Source organism: Hyla sarda, unplaced genomic scaffold (genome assembly GCF_029499605.1).
Source record: "Hyla sarda isolate aHylSar1 unplaced genomic scaffold, aHylSar1.hap1 scaffold_1061, whole genome shotgun sequence".
In the NCBI taxonomy this organism is placed as follows: domain Eukaryota; kingdom Metazoa; phylum Chordata; class Amphibia; order Anura; family Hylidae; genus Hyla; species Hyla sarda.
In genome coordinates this window covers 85,377-104,886 of record NW_026607680.1, presented here as the reverse complement: position 1 = coordinate 104,886, position 19,510 = coordinate 85,377, and the positions used below count along the sequence as shown (strand labels likewise).

General features: G+C 46.1%; 9 non-coding genes across 9 annotated transcripts; all 9 read right to left on the bottom strand.

The window, feature by feature from the left end:
• Nucleotides 1-1,030: 1,030 nt before the first annotated feature.
• Nucleotides 1,031-1,221, bottom strand: LOC130299720 (U2 spliceosomal RNA). Its single transcript, XR_008850806.1, has one exon. It is a non-coding gene; the product is annotated as a U2 spliceosomal RNA (small nuclear RNA).
• A 2,096-nt stretch (nucleotides 1,222-3,317) lies between these two features.
• LOC130299719 (U2 spliceosomal RNA) lies at nucleotides 3,318-3,508 on the bottom strand. The gene has a single exon (XR_008850805.1). It is a non-coding gene; the product is annotated as a U2 spliceosomal RNA (small nuclear RNA).
• A 2,104-nt stretch (nucleotides 3,509-5,612) lies between these two features.
• LOC130299718 (U2 spliceosomal RNA) lies at nucleotides 5,613-5,803 on the bottom strand. The gene has a single exon (XR_008850804.1). It is a non-coding gene; the product is annotated as a U2 spliceosomal RNA (small nuclear RNA).
• Nucleotides 5,804-7,877: 2,074 nt separating this feature from the next.
• On the bottom strand, nucleotides 7,878-8,068 carry LOC130299717 (U2 spliceosomal RNA). The gene has a single exon (XR_008850803.1). It is a non-coding gene; the product is annotated as a U2 spliceosomal RNA (small nuclear RNA).
• Nucleotides 8,069-10,165: 2,097 nt separating this feature from the next.
• Nucleotides 10,166-10,356, bottom strand: LOC130299716 (U2 spliceosomal RNA). Its single transcript, XR_008850802.1, has one exon. It is a non-coding gene; the product is annotated as a U2 spliceosomal RNA (small nuclear RNA).
• Nucleotides 10,357-12,442: 2,086 nt separating this feature from the next.
• On the bottom strand, nucleotides 12,443-12,633 carry LOC130299714 (U2 spliceosomal RNA). The gene has a single exon (XR_008850801.1). It is a non-coding gene; the product is annotated as a U2 spliceosomal RNA (small nuclear RNA).
• A 2,095-nt stretch (nucleotides 12,634-14,728) lies between these two features.
• Nucleotides 14,729-14,919, bottom strand: LOC130299713 (U2 spliceosomal RNA). Its single transcript, XR_008850800.1, has one exon. It is a non-coding gene; the product is annotated as a U2 spliceosomal RNA (small nuclear RNA).
• Nucleotides 14,920-17,015: 2,096 nt separating this feature from the next.
• On the bottom strand, nucleotides 17,016-17,206 carry LOC130299711 (U2 spliceosomal RNA). Its single transcript, XR_008850798.1, has one exon. It is a non-coding gene; the product is annotated as a U2 spliceosomal RNA (small nuclear RNA).
• A 2,082-nt stretch (nucleotides 17,207-19,288) lies between these two features.
• LOC130299734 (U2 spliceosomal RNA) lies at nucleotides 19,289-19,480 on the bottom strand. Its single transcript, XR_008850819.1, has one exon. It is a non-coding gene; the product is annotated as a U2 spliceosomal RNA (small nuclear RNA).
• Between the last annotated feature and the right edge of the window lie 30 nt (nucleotides 19,481-19,510).

The window sequence follows — 19,510 nt, the reverse complement described above, 5'->3', positions numbered from 1 at the left end:
TTTTTCGTCTAATGCATACCCCATCAGTGCAGCAATGCTTATTCAATACCGCCAGCAGATGGAGACACTGGGGGATAATTTTCTAAGGATTTATACTGATTTTTCCTGTCTGAATTTGTCGCACAGAAAGTTGCAGGCCAAATATGTGTGACATTTCTGCGACTTTAGCTTCTAGAGCATTTTTACAACATTATACATAGGTGCTGAATACATAAAAAGCGACTGTTCAGCGACAGACAAGTCGCATCGGCTGAAAGTAGGCCAGAATGTCAGTCCATGTTGGAGCAGGTTTAGATACAGTCTAAAGCATAGATCTCAAAGTCTGTGCACAGAATTTAGCAAGGGCCTCGCACCTTCTGATGCATCAGGTAGGTGCACAATAGCATAGCCTAACCCTCTGTACTTTGGTCTATATTGATGCGGGACATAGACAGCCAGCTGATGACCAATCCATTAGTGCAATGGATGGCTGGAAGCATTTGTCTTTGCCTTTGCAATACCACAGAAGCAATGCATGGTCAATGTACAGCAATGACACACCTGTGTGAACAGCCAGGAGACCCCCCCATGTTATGTTACATAGTTACATAGTTAGTACGGTCGAAAAAAGACATATGTCCATCAAGTTCAACCAGGGAATTAAGGGGTAGGGGTGTGGCGCGATATTGGGGAAGGGATGAGATTTTATATTTCTTCATAAGCATTAATCTTATTTTGTCAATTAGGAACATTCAGCACCCACCCGCTATCAAGGCAGCTGCCTATCATGTCATGCCCTACCTGCACAGGTGTGCTGGCTACTCAAATGATCCAATTAAGGAGGCCATTTAGTCAGCAGCAGCAGAAGTCCTGTGCCTGGACGCTCCAACAGGGGCCAGACACAAGCAGAAGCAGAAGCAGCAGAAGCAGCAGCAGCACCACCTTTTGTTTTTTGGCTGCAGCAGCAGCAAGGCCCACAGGGCTGGCTAGCTGGCTAGCCAGCAAGCAGGTAGCAATGAAAGTAGGAATCTTTCTTTTTAACCCTGTAAGGGGGTGGTGCACTGTACCCGAAGATACTGCCATATCGGGTCAATGCATAGGGCGACGGAAGCAAGCTTCGAAATCGGCCCCCGTTCTCAAAAATCCATTTAATATATGGTCCCCAGATAGGGGACGTATCAGATATTAAACTGATAAGAACAGATACTACACTTGATCTTAGCCAAAAGGCCGAGAAGCGATAACCGTGAAAGGGGCGGGCCCAACAAGGTCCCCTTCATGGGCACTATCGCTGCTTGCTGTCAGGGAGGCTGCCAGACAATTTTCCATGCACACTCTGGGCTGGGGGGCAGTCAACCACCAGTACACACAGCAGAACCTAAACCCATACCATTATTGCTAAGCAGCAAGACAGGGGCCCATTGCACTCCCACGGGGCCTTTTTAAATGCAATCCATAACCCGGATTTGCCAGGAACCCTTCTTACTCCTCCTACTTGCATGTGACACTGGGCTTAGGATCTGCATAGGAAACACACACACAAGCACACACCTACCATTGTTGCCTGCAGATGCCTCCTTGGCTGTCCCCAAACGGTATCAAACCAACACCCACGGGAAGCTGTAAGCATAGAGGACATGCCTGCACCCCATTGGACTTACCTGTGTGGGTTAAATCCGGGTTATTTGACAACCTATGGCGGTGATGGTTCTGCTCAGGCAGAGCAGTGCTGATGCTCCTCATAAAGCTGTCGCTGCTGTGAAGGTTCTAGGTGACATCACAAATCCCTATGGTTACATACACAACAAAGCTGGGTTGTTGTTGTTTACACTCTGCAAGGCCTGTGGAAGTGAGTGACATCATAGCACTGTAGTTCTGAGGGTTCAAGATGGATGCAACAATCTCCTGTTGCTTCTATGAAGGCCGTAATAGACGACATCACCAAACAGCTCCATAGTCACATACACAGCAAAGGAGAGATGTTGTTTACACCTAGTGATGTCAGTGGTATTGAGTGACATCACAGCACAGTGCTAAGGCTCCTGGGCCTGGACACAGCAGCGGCTGCAATATCTCAACGGAGAATACGTTTATATCTATGTGTGTGTGTGCGCATATATATATATATATATATATATATATATATATATATATATATATTTCTCCGCCGAAATCACTTTTAAACCCATTTCCACCTTTTTTTCCCTTCTCTTCCTCTTACTTTTTTTTCACGTTTTTTTACGTTTTTCTCCTTTTCGCCTCTTTTCTGGGCGTATTATTCTTCTTTTTCTTCTTTTTTTTCGTCTAATGCATACCCCATCAGTGCAGCAATGCTTATTCAATACCGCCAGCAGATGGAGACACTGGGGGATAATTTTCTAAGGATTTATACTGATTTTTCCTGTCTGAATTTGTCGCACAGAAAGTTGCAGGCCAAATATGTGTGACATTTCTGCGACTTTAGCTTCTAGAGCATTTTTACAACATTATACATAGGTGCTGAATACATAAAAAGCGACTGTTCAGCGACAGACAAGTCGCATCGGCTGAAAGTAGGCCAGAATGTCAGTCCATGTTGGAGCAGGTTTAGATACAGTCTAAAGCATAGATCTCAAAGTCTGTGCACAGAATTTAGCAAGGGCCTCGCACCTTCTGATGCATCAGGTAGGTGCACAATAGCATAGCCTAACCCTCTGTACTTTGGTCTATATTGATGCGGGACATAGACAGCCAGCTGATGACCAATCCATTAGTGCAATGGATGGCTGGAAGCATTTGTCTTTGCCTTTGCAATACCACAGAAGCAATGCATGGTCAATGTACAGCAATGACACACCTGTGTGAACAGCCAGGAGACCCCCCCCCCCCCCCCCCCATGTTATGTTACATAGTTACATAGTTAGTACGGTCGAAAAAAGACATATGTCCATCAAGTTCAACCAGGGAATTAAGGGGTAGGGGTGTGGCGCGATATTGGGGAAGGGATGAGATTTTATATTTCTTCATAAGCATTAATCTTATTTTGTCAATTAGGAACATTCAGCACCCACCCGCTATCAAGGCAGCTGCCTATCATGTCATGCCCTACCTGCACAGGTGTGCTGGCTACTCAAATGATCCAATTAAGGAGGCCATTTAGTCAGCAGCAGCAGAAGTCCTGTGCCTGGACGCTCCAACAGGGGCCAGACACAAGCAGAAGCAGAAGCAGCAGAAGCAGCAGCAGCACCACCTTTTGTTTTTTGGCTGCAGCAGCAGCAAGGCCCACAGGGCTGGCTAGCTGGCTAGCCAGCAAGCAGGTAGCAATGAAAGTAGGAATCTTTCTTTTTCACCCTGTAAGGGGGTGGTGCACTGTACCCGAAGATACTGCCATATCGGGTCAATGCATAGGGCGACGGAAGCAAGCTTCGAAATCGGCCCCCGTTCTCAAAAATCCATTTAATATATGGTCCCCAGATAGGGGACGTATCAGATATTAAACTGATAAGAACAGATACTACACTTGATCTTAGCCAAAAGGCCGAGAAGCGATAACCGTGAAAGGGGCGGGCCCAACAAGGTCCCCTTCATGGGCACTATCACTGCTTGCTGTCAGGGAGGCTGCCAGACAATTTTCCATGCACACTCTGGGCTGGGGGGCAGTCAACCACCAGTACACACAGCAGAACCTAAACCCATACCATTATTGCTAAGCAGCAAGACAGGGGCCCATTGCACTCCCACGGGGCCTTTTTAAATGCAATCCATAACCCGGATTTGCCAGGAACCCTTCTTACTCCTCCTACTTGCATGTGACACTGGGCTTAGGATCTGCATAGGAAACACACACACAAGCACACACCTACCTTTGTTGCCTGCAGATGCCTCCTTGGCTGTCCCCAAACGGTATCAAACCAACACCCACGGGAAGCTGTAAGCATAGAGGACATGCCTGCACCCCATTGGACTTACCTGTGTGGGTTAAATCCGGGTTATTTGACAACCTATGGCGGTGATGGTTCTGCTCAGGCAGAGCAGTGCTGATGCTCCTCATAAAGCTGTCGCTGCTGTGAAGGTTCTAGGTGACATCACAAATCCCTATGGTTACATACACAACAAAGCTGGGTTGTTGTTGTTTACACTCTGCAAGGCCTGTGGAAGTGAGTGACATCATAGCACTGTAGTTCTGAGGGTTCAAGATGGATGCAACAATCTCCTGTTGCTTCTATGAAGGCCATAATAGACGACATCACCAAACAGCTCCATAGTCACATACACAGCAAAGGAGAGATGTTGTTTACACCTAGTGATGTCAGTGGTATTGAGTGACATCACAGCACAGTGCTAAGGCTCCTGGGCCTGGACACAGCAGCGGCTGCAATATCTCAACGGAGAATACGTTTATATCTATGTGTGTGTGTGCGCATATATATATATATATATATATATATATATATATATATATATATATATATTTCTCCGCCGAAATCACTTTTAAACCCATTTCCACCTTTTTTTCCCTTCTCTTCCTCTTACTTTTTTTTCACGTTTTTTTACGTTTTTCTCCTTTTCGCCTCTTTTCTGGGCGTATTATTCTTCTTTTTCTTCTTTTTTTTCGTCTAATGCATACCCCATCAGTGCAGCAATGCTTATTCAATACCGCCAGCAGATGGAGACACTGGGGGATAATTTTCTAAGGATTTATACTGATTTTTCCTGTCTGAATTTGTCGCACAGAAAGTTGCAGGCCAAATATGTGTGACATTTCTGCGACTTTAGCTTCTAGAGCATTTTTACAACATTATACATAGGTGCTGAATACATAAAAAGCGACTGTTCAGCGACAGACAAGTCGCATCGGCTGAAAGTAGGCCAGAATGTCAGTCCATGTTGGAGCAGGTTTAGATACAGTCTAAAGCATAGATCTCAAAGTCTGTGCACAGAATTTAGCAAGGGCCTCGCACCTTCTGATGCATCAGGTAGGTGCACAATAGCATAGCCTAACCCTCTGTACTTTGGTCTATATTGATGCAGGACATAGACAGCCAGCTGATGACCAATCCATTAGTGCAATGGATGGCTGGAAGCATTTGTCTTTGCCTTTGCAATACCACAGAAGCAATGCATGGTCAATGTACAGCAATGACACACCTGTGTGAACAGCCAGGAGACCCCCCCCCCCCCCCCCCCCCCCATGTTATGTTACATAGTTACATAGTTAGTACGGTCGAAAAAAGACATATGTCCATCAAGTTCAACCAGGGAATTAAGGGGTAGGGGTGTGGCGCGATATTGGGGAAGGGATGAGATTTTATATTTCTTCATAAGCATTAATCTTATTTTGTCAATTAGGAACATTCAGCACCCACCCGCTATCAAGGCAGCTGCCTATCATGTCATGCCCTACCTGCACAGGTGTGCTGGCTACTCAAATGATCCAATTAAGGAGGCCATTTAGTCAGCAGCAGCAGAAGTCCTGTGCCTGGACGCTCCAACAGGGGCCAGACACAAGCAGAAGCAGAAGCAGCAGAAGCAGCAGCAGCACCACCTTTTGTTTTTTGGCTGCAGCAGCAGCAAGGCCCACAGGGCTGGCTAGCTGGCTAGCCAGCAAGCAGGTAGCAATGAAAGTAGGAATCTTTCTTTTTAACCCTGTAAGGGGGTGGTGCACTGTACCCGAAGATACTGCCATATCGGGTCAATGCATAGGGCGACGGAAGCAAGCTTCGAAATCGGCCCCCGTTCTCAAAAATCCATTTAATATATGGTCCCCAGATAGGGGACGTATCAGATATTAAACTGATAAGAACAGATACTACACTTGATCTTAGCCAAAAGGCCGAGAAGCGATAACCGTGAAAGGGGCGGGCCCAACAAGGTCCCCTTCATGGGCACTATCACTGCTTGCTGTCAGGGAGGCTGCCAGACAATTTTCCATGCACACTCTGGGCTGGGGGGCAGTCAACCACCAGTACACACAGCAGAACCTAAACCCATACCATTATTGCTAAGCAGCAAGACAGGGGCCCATTGCACTCCCACGGGGCCTTTTTAAATGCAATCCATAACCCGGATTTGCCAGGAACCCTTCTTACTCCTCCTACTTGCATGTGACACTGGGCTTAGGATCTGCATAGGAAACACACACACAAGCACACACCTACCTTTGTTGCCTGCAGATGCCTCCTTGGCTGTCCCCAAACGGTATCAAACCAACACCCACGGGAAGCTGTAAGCATAGAGGACATGCCTGCACCCCATTGGACTTACCTGTGTGGGTTAAATCCGGGTTATTTGACAACCTATGGCGGTGATGGTTCTGCTCAGGCAGAGCAGTGCTGATGCTCCTCATAAAGCTGTCGCTGCTGTGAAGGTTCTAGGTGACATCACAAATCCCTATGGTTACATACACAACAAAGCTGGGTTGTTGTTGTTTACACTCTGCAAGGCCTGTGGAAGTGAGTGACATCATAGCACTGTAGTTCTGAGGGTTCAAGATGGATGCAACAATCTCCTGTTGCTTCTATGAAGGCCGTAATAGACGACATCACCAAACAGCTCCATAGTCACATACACAGCAAAGGAGAGATGTTGTTTACACCTAGTGATGTCAGTGGTATTGAGTGACATCACAGCACAGTGCTAAGGCTCCTGGGCCTGGACACAGCAGCGGCTGCAATATCTCAACGGAGAATACGTTTATATCTATGTGTGTGTGTGCGCATATATATATATATATATATATATATATATATATATATATATATATTTCTCCGCCGAAATCACTTTTAAACCCATTTCCACCTTTTTTTCTCTTCTCTTCCTCTTACTTTTTTTTCACGTTTTTTTACGTTTTTCTCCTTTTCGCCTCTTTTCTGGGCGTATTATTCTTCTTTTTCTTCTTTTTTTTCGTCTAATGCATACCCCATCAGTGCAGCAATGCTTATTCAATACCGCCAGCAGATGGAGACACTGGGGGATAATTTTCTAAGGATTTATACTGATTTTTCCTGTCTGAATTTGTCGCACAGAAAGTTGCAGGCCAAATATGTGTGACATTTCTGCGACTTTAGCTTCTAGAGCATTTTTACAACATTATACATAGGTGCTGAATACATAAAAAGCGACTGTTCAGCGACAGACAAGTCGCATCGGCTGAAAGTAGGCCAGAATGTCAGTCCATGTTGGAGCAGGTTTAGATACAGTCTAAAGCATAGATCTCAAAGTCTGTGCACAGAATTTAGCAAGGGCCTCGCACCTTCTGATGCATCAGGTAGGTGCACAATAGCATAGCCTAACCCTCTGTACTTTGGTCTATATTGATGCGGGACATAGACAGCCAGCTGATGACCAATCCATTAGTGCAATGGATGGCTGGAAGCATTTGTCTTTGCCTTTGCAATACCACAGAAGCAATGCATGGTCAATGTACAGCAATGACACACCTGTGTGAACAGCCAGGAGACCCCCCCCCCCCCCCCCATGTTATGTTACATAGTTACATAGTTAGTACGGTCGAAAAAAGACATATGTCCATCAAGTTCAACCAGGGAATTAAGGGGTAGGGGTGTGGCGCGATATTGGGGAAGGGATGAGATTTTATATTTCTTCATAAGCATTAATCTTATTTTGTCAATTAGGAACATTCAGCACCCACCCGCTATCAAGGCAGCTACCTGCACAGGTGTGCTGGCTACTCAAATGATCCAATTAAGGAGGCCATTTAGTCAGCAGCAGCAGAAGTCCTGTGCCTGGACGCTCCAACAGGGGCCAGACACAAGCAGAAGCAGAAGCAGCAGAAGCAGCAGCAGCACCACCTTTTGTTTTTTGGCTGCAGCAGCAGCAAGGCCCACAGGGCTGGCTAGCTGGCTAGCCAGCAAGCAGTAGCAATGAAAGTAGGAATCTTTCTTTTTAACCCTGTAAGGGGGTGGTGCACTGTACCCGAAGATACTGCCATATCGGGTCAATGCATAGGGCGACGGAAGCAAGCTTCGAAATCGGCCCCCGTTCTCAAAAATCCATTTAATATATGGTCCCCAGATAGGGGACGTATCAGATATTAAACTGATAAGAACAGATACTACACTTGATCTTAGCCAAAAGGCCGAGAAGCGATAACCGTGAAAGGGGCGGGCCCAACAAGGTCCCCTTCATGGGCACTATCACTGCTTGCTGTCAGGGAGGCTGCCAGACAATTTTCCATGCACACTCTGGGCTGGGGGGCAGTCAACCACCAGTACACACAGCAGAACCTAAACCCATACCATTATTGCTAAGCAGCAAGACAGGGGCCCATTGCACTCCCACGGGGCCTTTTTAAATGCAATCCATAACCCGGATTTGCCAGGAACCCTTCTTACTCCTCCTACTTGCATGTGACACTGGGCTTAGGATCTGCATAGGAAACACACACACAAGCACACACCTACCTTTGTTGCCTGCAGATGCCTCCTTGGCTGTCCCCAAACGGTATCAAACCAACACCCACGGGAAGCTGTAAGCATAGAGGACATGCCTGCACCCCATTGGACTTACCTGTGTGGGTTAAATCCGGGTTATTTGACAACCTATGGCGGTGATGGTTCTGCTCAGGCAGAGCAGTGCTGATGCTCCTCATAAAGCTGTCGCTGCTGTGAAGGTTCTAGGTGACATCACAAATCCCTATGGTTACATACACAACAAAGCTGGGTTGTTGTTGTTTACACTCTGCAAGGCCTGTGGAAGTGAGTGACATCATAGCACTGTAGTTCTGAGGGTTCAAGATGGATGCAACAATCTCCTGTTGCTTCTATGAAGGCCGTAATAGACGACATCACCAAACAGCTCCATAGTCACATACACAGCAAAGGAGAGATGTTGTTTACACCTAGTGATGTCAGTGGTATTGAGTGACATCACAGCACAGTGCTAAGGCTCCTGGGCCTGGACACAGCAGCGGCTGCAATATCTCAACGGAGAATACGTTTATATCTATGTGTGTGTGTGCGCATATATATATATATATATATATATATATATATATATATATATATATATATTTCTCCGCCGAAATCACTTTTAAACCCATTTCCACCTTTTTCTCCCTTCTCTTCCTCTTACTTTTTTTTCACGTTTTTTTACGTTTTTCTCCTTTTCGCCTCTTTTCTGGGCGTATTATTCTTCTTTTTCTTCTTTTTTTTCGTCTAATGCATACCCCATCAGTGCAGCAATGCTTATTCAATACCGCCAGCAGATGGAGACACTGGGGGATAATTTTCTAAGGATTTATACTGATTTTTCCTGTCTGAATTTGTCGCACAGAAAGTTGCAGGCCAAATATGTGTGACATTTCTGCGACTTTAGCTTCTAGAGCATTTTTACAACATTATACATAGGTGCTGAATACATAAAAAGCGACTGTTCAGCGACAGACAAGTCGCATCGGCTGAAAGTAGGCCAGAATGTCAGTCCATGTTGGAGCAGGTTTAGATACAGTCTAAAGCATAGATCTCAAAGTCTGTGCACAGAATTTAGCAAGGGCCTCGCACCTTCTGATGCATCAGGTAGGTGCACAATAGCATAGCCTAACCCTCTGTACTTTGGTCTATATTGATGCGGGACATAGACAGCCAGCTGATGACCAATCCATTAGTGCAATGGATGGCTGGAAGCATTTGTCTTTGCCTTTGCAATACCACAGAAGCAATGCATGGTCAATGTACAGCAATGACACACCTGTGTGAACAGCCAGGAGACCCCCCCCCCCCCCCCATGTTATGTTACATAGTTACATAGTTAGTACGGTCGAAAAAAGACATATGTCCATCAAGTTCAACCAGGGAATTAAGGGGTAGGGGTGTGGCGCGATATTGGGGAAGGGATGAGATTTTATATTTCTTCATAAGCATTAATCTTATTTTGTCAATTAGGAACATTCAGCACCCACCCGCTATCAAGGCAGCTGCCTATCATGTCATGCCCTACCTGCACAGGTGTGCTGGCTACTCAAATGATCCAATTAAGGAGGCCATTTAGTCAGCAGCAGCAGAAGTCCTGTGCCTGGACGCTCCAACAGGGGCCAGACACAAGCAGAAGCAGAAGCAGCAGAAGCAGCAGCAGCACCACCTTTTGTTTTTTGGCTGCAGCAGCAGCAAGGCCCACAGGGCTGGCTAGCTGGCTAGCCAGCAAGCAGGTAGCAATGAAAGTAGGAATCTTTCTTTTTAACCCTGTAAGGGGGTGGTGCACTGTACCCGAAGATACTGCCATATCGGGTCAATGCATAGGGCGACGGAAGCAAGCTTCGAAATCGGCCCCCGTTCTCAAAAATCCATTTAATATATGGTCCCCAGATAGGGGACGTATCAGATATTAAACTGATAAGAACAGATACTACACTTGATCTTAGCCAAAAGGCCGAGAAGCGATAACCGTGAAAGGGGCGGGCCCAACAAGGTCCCCTTCATGGGCACTATCACTGCTTGCTGTCAGGGAGGCTGCCAGACAATTTTCCATGCACACTCTGGGCTGGGGGGCAGTCAACCACCAGTACACACAGCAGAACCTAAACCCATACCATTATTGCTAAGCAGCAAGACAGGGGCCCATTGCACTCCCACGGGGCCTTTTTAAATGCAATCCATAACCCGGATTTGCCAGGAACCCTTCTTACTCCTCCTACTTGCATGTGACACTGGGCTTAGGATCTGCATAGGAAACACACACACAAGCACACACCTACCTTTGTTGCCTGCAGATGCCTCCTTGGCTGTCCCCAAACGGTATCAAACCAACACCCACGGGAAGCTGTAAGCATAGAGGACATGCCTGCACCCCATTGGACTTACCTGTGTGGGTTAAATCCGGGTTATTTGACAACCTATGGCGGTGATGGTTCTGCTCAGGCAGAGCAGTGCTGATGCTCCTCATAAAGCTGTCGCTGCTGTGAAGGTTCTAGGTGACATCACAAATCCCTATGGTTACATACACAACAAAGCTGGGTTGTTGTTGTTTACACTCTGCAAGGCCTGTGGAAGTGAGTGACATCATAGCACTGTAGTTCTGAGGGTTCTAGATGGATGCAACAATCTCCTGTTGCTTCTATGAAGGCCGTAATAGACGACATCACCAAACAGCTCCATAGTCACATACACAGCAAAGGAGAGATGTTGTTTACACCTAGTGATGTCAGTGGTATTGAGTGACATCACAGCACAGTGCTAAGGCTCCTGGGCCTGGACACAGCAGCGGCTGCAATATCTCAACGGAGAATACGTTTATATCTATGTGTGTGTGTGCGCATATATATATATATATATATATATATATATATATATATATATATATTTCTCCGCCGAAATCACTTTTAAACCCATTTCCACCTTTTTTTCCCTTCTCTTCCTCTTACTTTTTTTTCACGTTTTTTTACGTTTTTCTCCTTTTCGCCTCTTTTCTGGGCGTATTATTCTTCTTTTTCTTCTTTTTTTTCGTCTAATGCATACCCCATCAGTGCAGCAATGCTTATTCAATACCGCCAGCAGATGGAGACACTGGGGGATAATTTTCTAAGGATTTATACTGATTTTTCCTGTCTGAATTTGTCGCACAGAAAGTTGCAGGCCAAATATGTGTGACATTTCTGCGACTTTAGCTTCTAGAGCATTTTTACAACATTATACATAGGTGCTGAATACATAAAAAGCGACTGTTCAGCGACAGACAAGTCGCATCGGCTGAAAGTAGGCCAGAATGTCAGTCCATGTTGGAGCAGGTTTAGATACAGTCTAAAGCATAGATCTCAAAGTCTGTGCACAAAATTTAGCAAGGGCCTCGCACCTTCTGATGCATCAGGTAGGTGCACAATAGCATAGCCTAACCCTCTGTACTTTGGTCTATATTGATGCGGGACATAGACAGCCAGCTGATGACCAATCCATTAGTGCAATGGATGGCTGGAAGCATTTGTCTTTGCCTTTGCAATACCACAGAAGCAATGCATGGTCAATGTACAGCAATGACACACCTGTGTGAACAGCCAGGAGACCCCCCCCCCCCCCCCCCATGTTATGTTACATAGTTACATAGTTAGTACGGTCGAAAAAAGACATATGTCCATCAAGTTCAACCAGGGAATTAAGGGGTAGGGGTGTGGCGCGATATTGGGGAAGGGATGAGATTTTATATTTCTTCATAAGCATTAATCTTATTTTGTCAATTAGGAACATTCAGCACCCACCCGCTATCAAGGCAGCTGCCTATCATGTCATGCCCTACCTGCACAGGTGTGCTGGCTACTCAAATGATCCAATTAAGGAGGCCATTTAGTCAGCAGCAGCAGAAGTCCTGTGCCTGGACGCTCCAACAGGGGCCAGACACAAGCAGAAGCAGAAGCAGCAGCAGCACCACCTTTTGTTTTTTGGCTGCAGCAGCAGCAAGGCCCACAGGGCTGGCTAGCTGGCTAGCCAGCAAGCAGGTAGCAATGAAAGTAGGAATCTTTCTTTTTAACCCTGTAAGGGGGTGGTGCACTGTACCCGAAGATACTGCCATATCGGGTCAATGCATAGGGCGACGGAAGCAAGCTTCGAAATCGGCCCCCGTTCTCAAAAATCCATTTAATATATGGTCCCCAGATAGGGGACGTATCAGATATTAAACTGATAAGAACAGATACTACACTTGATCTTAGCCAAAAGGCCGAGAAGCGATAACCGTGAAAGGGGCGGGCCCAACAAGGTCCCCTTCATGGGCACTATCACTGCTTGCTGTCAGGGAGGCTGCCAGACAATTTTCCATGCACACTCTGGGCTGGGGGGCAGTCAACCACCAGTACACACAGCAGAACCTAAACCCATACCATTATTGCTAAGCAGCAAGACAGGGGCCCATTGCACTCCCACGGGGCCTTTTTAAATGCAATCCATAACCCGGATTTGCCAGGAACCCTTCTTACTCCTCCTACTTGCATGTGACACTGGGCTTAGGATCTGCATAGGAAACACACACACAAGCACACACCTACCTTTGTTGCCTGCAGATGCCTCCTTGGCTGTCCCCAAACGGTATCAAACCAACACCCACGGGAAGCTGTAAGCATAGAGGACATGCCTGCACCCCATTGGACTTACCTGTGTGGGTTAAATCCGGGTTATTTGACAACCTATGGCGGTGATGGTTCTGCTCAGGCAGAGCAGTGCTGATGCTCCTCATAAAGCTGCCGCTGCTGTGAAGGTTCTAGGTGACATCACAAATCCCTATGGTTACATACACAACAAAGCTGGGTTGTTGTTGTTTACACTCTGCAAGGCCTGTGGAAGTGAGTGACATCATAGCACTGTAGTTCTGAGGGTTCAAGATGGATGCAACAATCTCCTGTTGCTTCTATGAAGGCCGTAATAGACGACATCACCAAACAGCTCCATAGTCACATACACAGCAAAGGAGAGATGTTGTTTACACCTAGTGATGTCAGTGGTATTGAGTGACATCACAGCACAGTGCTAAGGCTCCTGGGCCTGGACACAGCAGCGGCTGCAATATCTCAACGGAGAATACGTTTATATCTATGTGTGTGTGTGCGCATATATATATATATATATATATATATATATATATATATATATATATATTCCTCCGCCGAAATCACTTTTAAACCCATTTCCACCTTTTTTTCCCTTCTCTTCCTCTTACTTTTTTTTCACGTTTTTTTACGTTTTTCTCCTTTTCGCCTCTTTTCTGGGCGTATTATTCTTCTTTTTCTTCTTTTTTTTCGTCTAATGCATACCCCATCAGTGCAGCAATGCTTATTCAATACCGCCAGCAGATGGAGACACTGGGGGATAATTTTCTAAGGATTTATACTGATTTTTCCTGTCTGAATTTGTCGCACAGAAAGTTGCAGGCCAAATATGTGTGACATTTCTGCGACTTTAGCTTCTAGAGCATTTTTACAACATTATACATAGGTGCTGAATACATAAAAAGCGACTGTTCAGCGACAGACAAGTCGCATCGGCTGAAAGTAGGCCAGAATGTCAGTCCATGTTGGAGCAGGTTTAGATACAGTCTAAAGCATAGATCTCAAAGTCTGTGCACAGAATTTAGCAAGGGCCTCGCACCTTCTGATGCATCAGGTAGGTGCACAATAGCATAGCCTAACCCTCTGTACTTTGGTCTATATTGATGCGGGACATAGACAGCCAGCTGATGACCAATCCATTAGTGCAATGGATGGCTGGAAGCATTTGTCTTTGCCTTTGCAATACCACAGAAGCAATGCATGGTCAATGTACAGCAATGACACACCTGTGTGAACAGCCAGGAGACCCCCCTCCCCCCCCCATGTTATGTTACATAGTTACATAGTTAGTACGGTCGAAAAAAGACATATGTCCATCAAGTTCAACCAGGGAATTAAGGGGTAGGGGTGTGGCGCGATATTGGGGAAGGGATGAGATTTTATATTTCTTCATAAGCATTAATCTTATTTTGTCAATTAGGAACATTCAGCACCCACCCGCTATCAAGGCAGCTGCCTATCATGTCATGCCCTACCTGCACAGGTGTGCTGGCTACTCAAATGATCCAATTAAGGAGGCCATTTAGTCAGCAGCAGCAGAAGTCCTGTGCCTGGACGCTCCAACAGGGGCCAGACACAAGCAGAAGCAGAAGCAGCAGAAGCAGCAGCAGCACCACCTTTTGTTTTTTGGCTGCAGCAGCAGCAAGGCCCACAGGGCTGGCTAGCTGGCTAGCCAGCAAGCAGGTAGCAATGAAAGTAGGAATCTTTCTTTTTAACCCTGTAAGGGGGTGGTGCACTGTACCCGAAGATACTGCCATATCGGGTCAATGCATAGGGCGACGGAAGCAAGCTTCGAAATCGGCCCCCGTTCTCAAAAATCCATTTAATATATGGTCCCCAGATAGGGGACGTATCAGATATTAAACTGATAAGAACAGATACTACACTTGATCTTAGCCAAAAGGCCGAGAAGCGATAACCGTGAAAGGGGCGGGCCCAACAAGGTCCCCTTCATGGGCACTATCACTGCTTGCTGTCAGGGAGGCTGCCAGACAATTTTCCATGCACACTCTGGGCTGGGGGGCAGTCAACCACCAGTACACACAGCAGAACCTAAACCCATACCATTATTGCTAAGCAGCAAGACAGGGGCCCATTGCACTCCCACGGGGCCTTTTTAAATGCAATCCATAACCCGGATTTGCCAGGAACCCTTCTTACTCCTCCTACTTGCATGTGACACTGGGCTTAGGATCTGCATAGGAAACACACACACAAGCACACACCTACCTTTGTTGCCTGCAGATGCCTCCTTGGCTGTCCCCAAACGGTATCAAACCAACACCCACGGGAAGCTGTAAGCATAGAGGACATGCCTGCACCCCATTGGACTTACCTGTGTGGGTTAAATCCGGGTTATTTGACAACCTATGGCGGTGATGGTTCTGCTCAGGCAGAGCAGTGCTGATGCTCCTCATAAAGCTGTCGCTGCTGTGAAGGTTCTAGGTGACATCACAAATCCCTATGGTTACATACACAACAAAGCTGGGTTGTTGTTGTTTACACTCTGCAAGGCCTGTGGAAGTGAGTGACATCATAGCACTGTAGTTCTGAGGGTTCAAGATGGATGCAACAATCTCCTGTTGCTTCTATGAAGGCCGTAATAGACGACATCACCAAACAGCTCCATAGTCACATACACAGCAAAGGAGAGATGTTGTTTACACCTAGTGATGTCAGTGGTATTGAGTGACATCACAGCACAGTGCTAAGGCTCCTGGGCCTGGACACAGCAGCGGCTGCAATATCTCAACGGAGAATACGTTTATATCTATGTGTGTGTGTGCGCATATATATATATATATATATATATATATATATATATATATATATATAAATATTTCTCCGCCGAAATCACTTTTAAACCCATTTCCACCTTTTTTTCCCTTCTCTTCCTCTTACTTTTTTTTCACGTTTCTTTACGTTTTTCTCCTTTTCGCCTCTTTTCTGGGCGTATTATTCTTCTTTTTCTTCTTTTTTTTCGTCTAATGCATACCCCATCAGTGCAGCAATGCTTATTCAATACCGCCAGCAGATGGAGACACTGGGGGATAATTTTCTAAGGATTTATACTGATTTTTCCTGTCTGAATTTGTCGCACAGAAAGTTGCAGGCCAAATATGTGTGACATTTCTGCGACTTTAGCTTCTAGAGCATTTTTACAACATTATACATAGGTGCTGAATACATAAAAAGCGACTGTTCAGCGACAGACAAGTCGCATCGGCTGAAAGTAGGCCAGAATGTCAGTCCATGTTGGAGCAGGTTTAGATACAGTCTAAAGCATAGATCTCAAAGTCTGTGCACAGAATTTAGCAAGGGCCTCGCACCTTCTGATGCATCAGGTAGGTGCACAATAGCATAGCCTAACCCTCTGTACTTTGGTCTATATTGATGCGGGACATAGACAGCCAGCTGATGACCAATCCATTAGTGCAATGGATGGCTGGAAGCATTTGTCTTTGCCTTTGCAATACCACAGAAGCAATGCATGGTCAATGTACAGCAATGACACACCTGTGTGAACAGCCAGGAGACCCCCCCCCCCCCATGTTATGTTACATAGTTACATAGTTAGTACGGTCGAAAAAAGACATATGTCCATCAAGTTCAACCAGGGAATTAAGGGGTAGGGGTGTGGCGCGATATTGGGGAAGGGATGAGATTTTATATTTCTTCATAAGCATTAATCTTATTTTGTCAATTAGGAACATTCAGCACCCACCCGCTATCAAGGCAGCTGCCTATCATGTCATGCCCTACCTGCACAGGTGTGCTGGCTACTCAAATGATCCAATTAAGGAGGCCATTTAGTCAGCAGCAGCAGAAGTCCTGTGCCTGGACGCTCCAACAGGGGCCAGACACAAGCAGAAGCAGAAGCAGCAGAAGCAGCAGCAGCACCACCTTTTGTTTTTTGGCTGCAGCAGCAGCAAGGCCCACAGGGCTGGCTAGCTGGCTAGCCAGCAAGCAGGTAGCAATGAAAGTAGGAATCTTTCTTTTTAACCCTGTAAGGGGGTGGTGCACTGTACCCGAAGATACTGCCATATCGGGTCAATGCATAGGGCGACGGAAGCAAGCTTCGAAATCGGCCCCCGTTCTCAAAAATCCATTTAATATATGGTCCCCAGATAGGGGACGTATCAGATATTAAACTGATAAGAACAGATACTACACTTGATCTTAGCCAAAAGGCCGAGAAGCGATAACCGTGAAAGGGGCGGGCCCAACAAGGTCCCCTTCATGGGCACTATCACTGCTTGCTGTCAGGGAGGCTGCCAGACAATTTTCCATGCACACTCTGGGCTGGGGGGCAGTCAACCACCAGTACACACAGCAGAACCTAAACCCATACCATTATTGCTAAGCAGCAAGACAGGGGCCCATTGCACTCCCACAGGGCCTTTTTAAATGCAATCCATAACCCGGATTTGCCAGGAACCCTTCTTACTCCTCCTACTTGCATGTGACACTGGGCTTAGGATCTGCATAGGAAACACACACACAAGCACACACCTACCTTTGTTGCCTGCAGATGCCTCCTTGGCTGTCCCCAAACGGTATCAAACCAACACCCACGGGAAGCTGTAAGCATAGAGGACATGCCTGCACCCCATTGGACTTACCTGTGTGGGTTAAATCCGGGTTATTTGACAACCTATGGCGGTGATGGTTCTGCTCAGGCAGAGCAGTGCTGATGCTCCTCATAAAGCTGTCGCTGCTGTGAAGGTTCTAGGTGACATCACAAATCCCTATGGTTACATACACAACAAAGCTGGGTTGTTGTTGTTTACACTCTGCAAGGCCTGTGGAAGTGAGTGACATCATAGCACTGTAGTTCTGAGGGTTCAAGATGGATGCAACAATCTCCTGTTGCTTCTATGAAGGCCGTAATAGACGACATCACCAAACAGCTCCATAGTCACATACACAGCAAAGGAGAGATGTTGTTTACACCTAGTGATGTCAGTGGTATTGAGTGACATCACAGCACAGTGCTAAGGCTCCTGGGCCTGGACACAGCAGCGGCTGCAATATCTCAACGGAGAATACGTTTATATCTATGTGTGTGTGTGCGCATATATATATATATATATATATATATATATATATATATATATATTTCTCCGCCGAAATCACTTTTAAACCCATTTCCACCTTTTTTTCCCTTCTCTTCCTCTTACTTTTTTTTCACGTTTTTTTACGTTTTTCTCCTTTTCGCCTCTTTTCTGGGCGTATTATTCTTCTTTTTCTTCTTTTTTTTCGTCTAATGCATACCCCATCAGTGCAGCAATGCTTATTCAATACCGCCAGCAGATGGAGACACTGGGGGATAATTTTCTAAGGATTTATACTGATTTTTCCTGTCTGAATTTGTCGCACAGAAAGTTGCAGGCCAAATATGTGTGACATTTCTGCGACTTTAGCTTCTAGAGCATTTTTACAACATTATACATAGGTGCTGAATACATAAAAAGCGACTGTTCAGCGACAGACAAGTCGCATCGGCTGAAAGTAGGCCAGAATGTCAGTCCATGTTGGAGCAGGTTTAGATACAGTCTAAAGCATAGATCTCAAAGTCTGTGCACAGAATTTAGCAAGGGCCTCGCACCTTCTGATGCATCAGGTAGGTGCACAATAGCATAGCCTAACCCTCTGTACTTTGGTCTATATTGATGCGGGACATAGACAGCCAGCTGATGACCAATCCATTAGTGCAATGGATGGCTGGAAGCATTTGTCTTTGCCTTTGCAATACCACAGAAGCAATGCATGGTCAATGTACAGCAATGACACACCTGTGTGAACAGCCAGGAGACCCCCCCCCCCCCATGTTATGTTACATAGTTACATAGTTAGTACGGTCGAAAAAAGACATATGTCCATCAAGTTCAACCAGGGAATTAAGGGGTAGGGGTGTGGCGCGATATTGGGGAAGGGATGAGATTTTATATTTCTTCATAAGCATTAATCTTATTTTGTCAATTAGGAACATTCAGCACCCACCCGCTATCAAGGCAGCTGCCTATCATGTCATGCCCTACCTGCACAGGTGTGCTGGCTACTCAAATGATCCAATTAAGGAGGCCATTTAGTCAGCAGCAGCAGAAGTCCTGTGCCTGGACGCTCCAACAGGGGCCAGACACAAGCAGAAGCAGCAGAAGCAGCAGCAGCACCACCTTTTGTTTTTTGGCTGCAGCAGCAGCAAGGCCCACAGGGCTGGCTAGCTGGCTAGCCAGCAAGCAGGTAGCAATGAAAGTAGGAATCTTTCTTTTTAACCCTGTAAGGGGGTGGTGCACTGTACCCGAAGATACTGCCATATCGGGTCAATGCATAGGGCGACGGAAGGCAAGCTTCGAAATCGGCCCCCGTTCTCAAAAATCCATTTAATATATGGTCCCCCAGATAGGGGACGTATCAGATATTAAACTGATAAGAACAGATACTACACTTGATCTTAGCCAAAAGCCGAGAAGCGATAACCGTGAAAGGGCGGGCCCAACAAGGTCC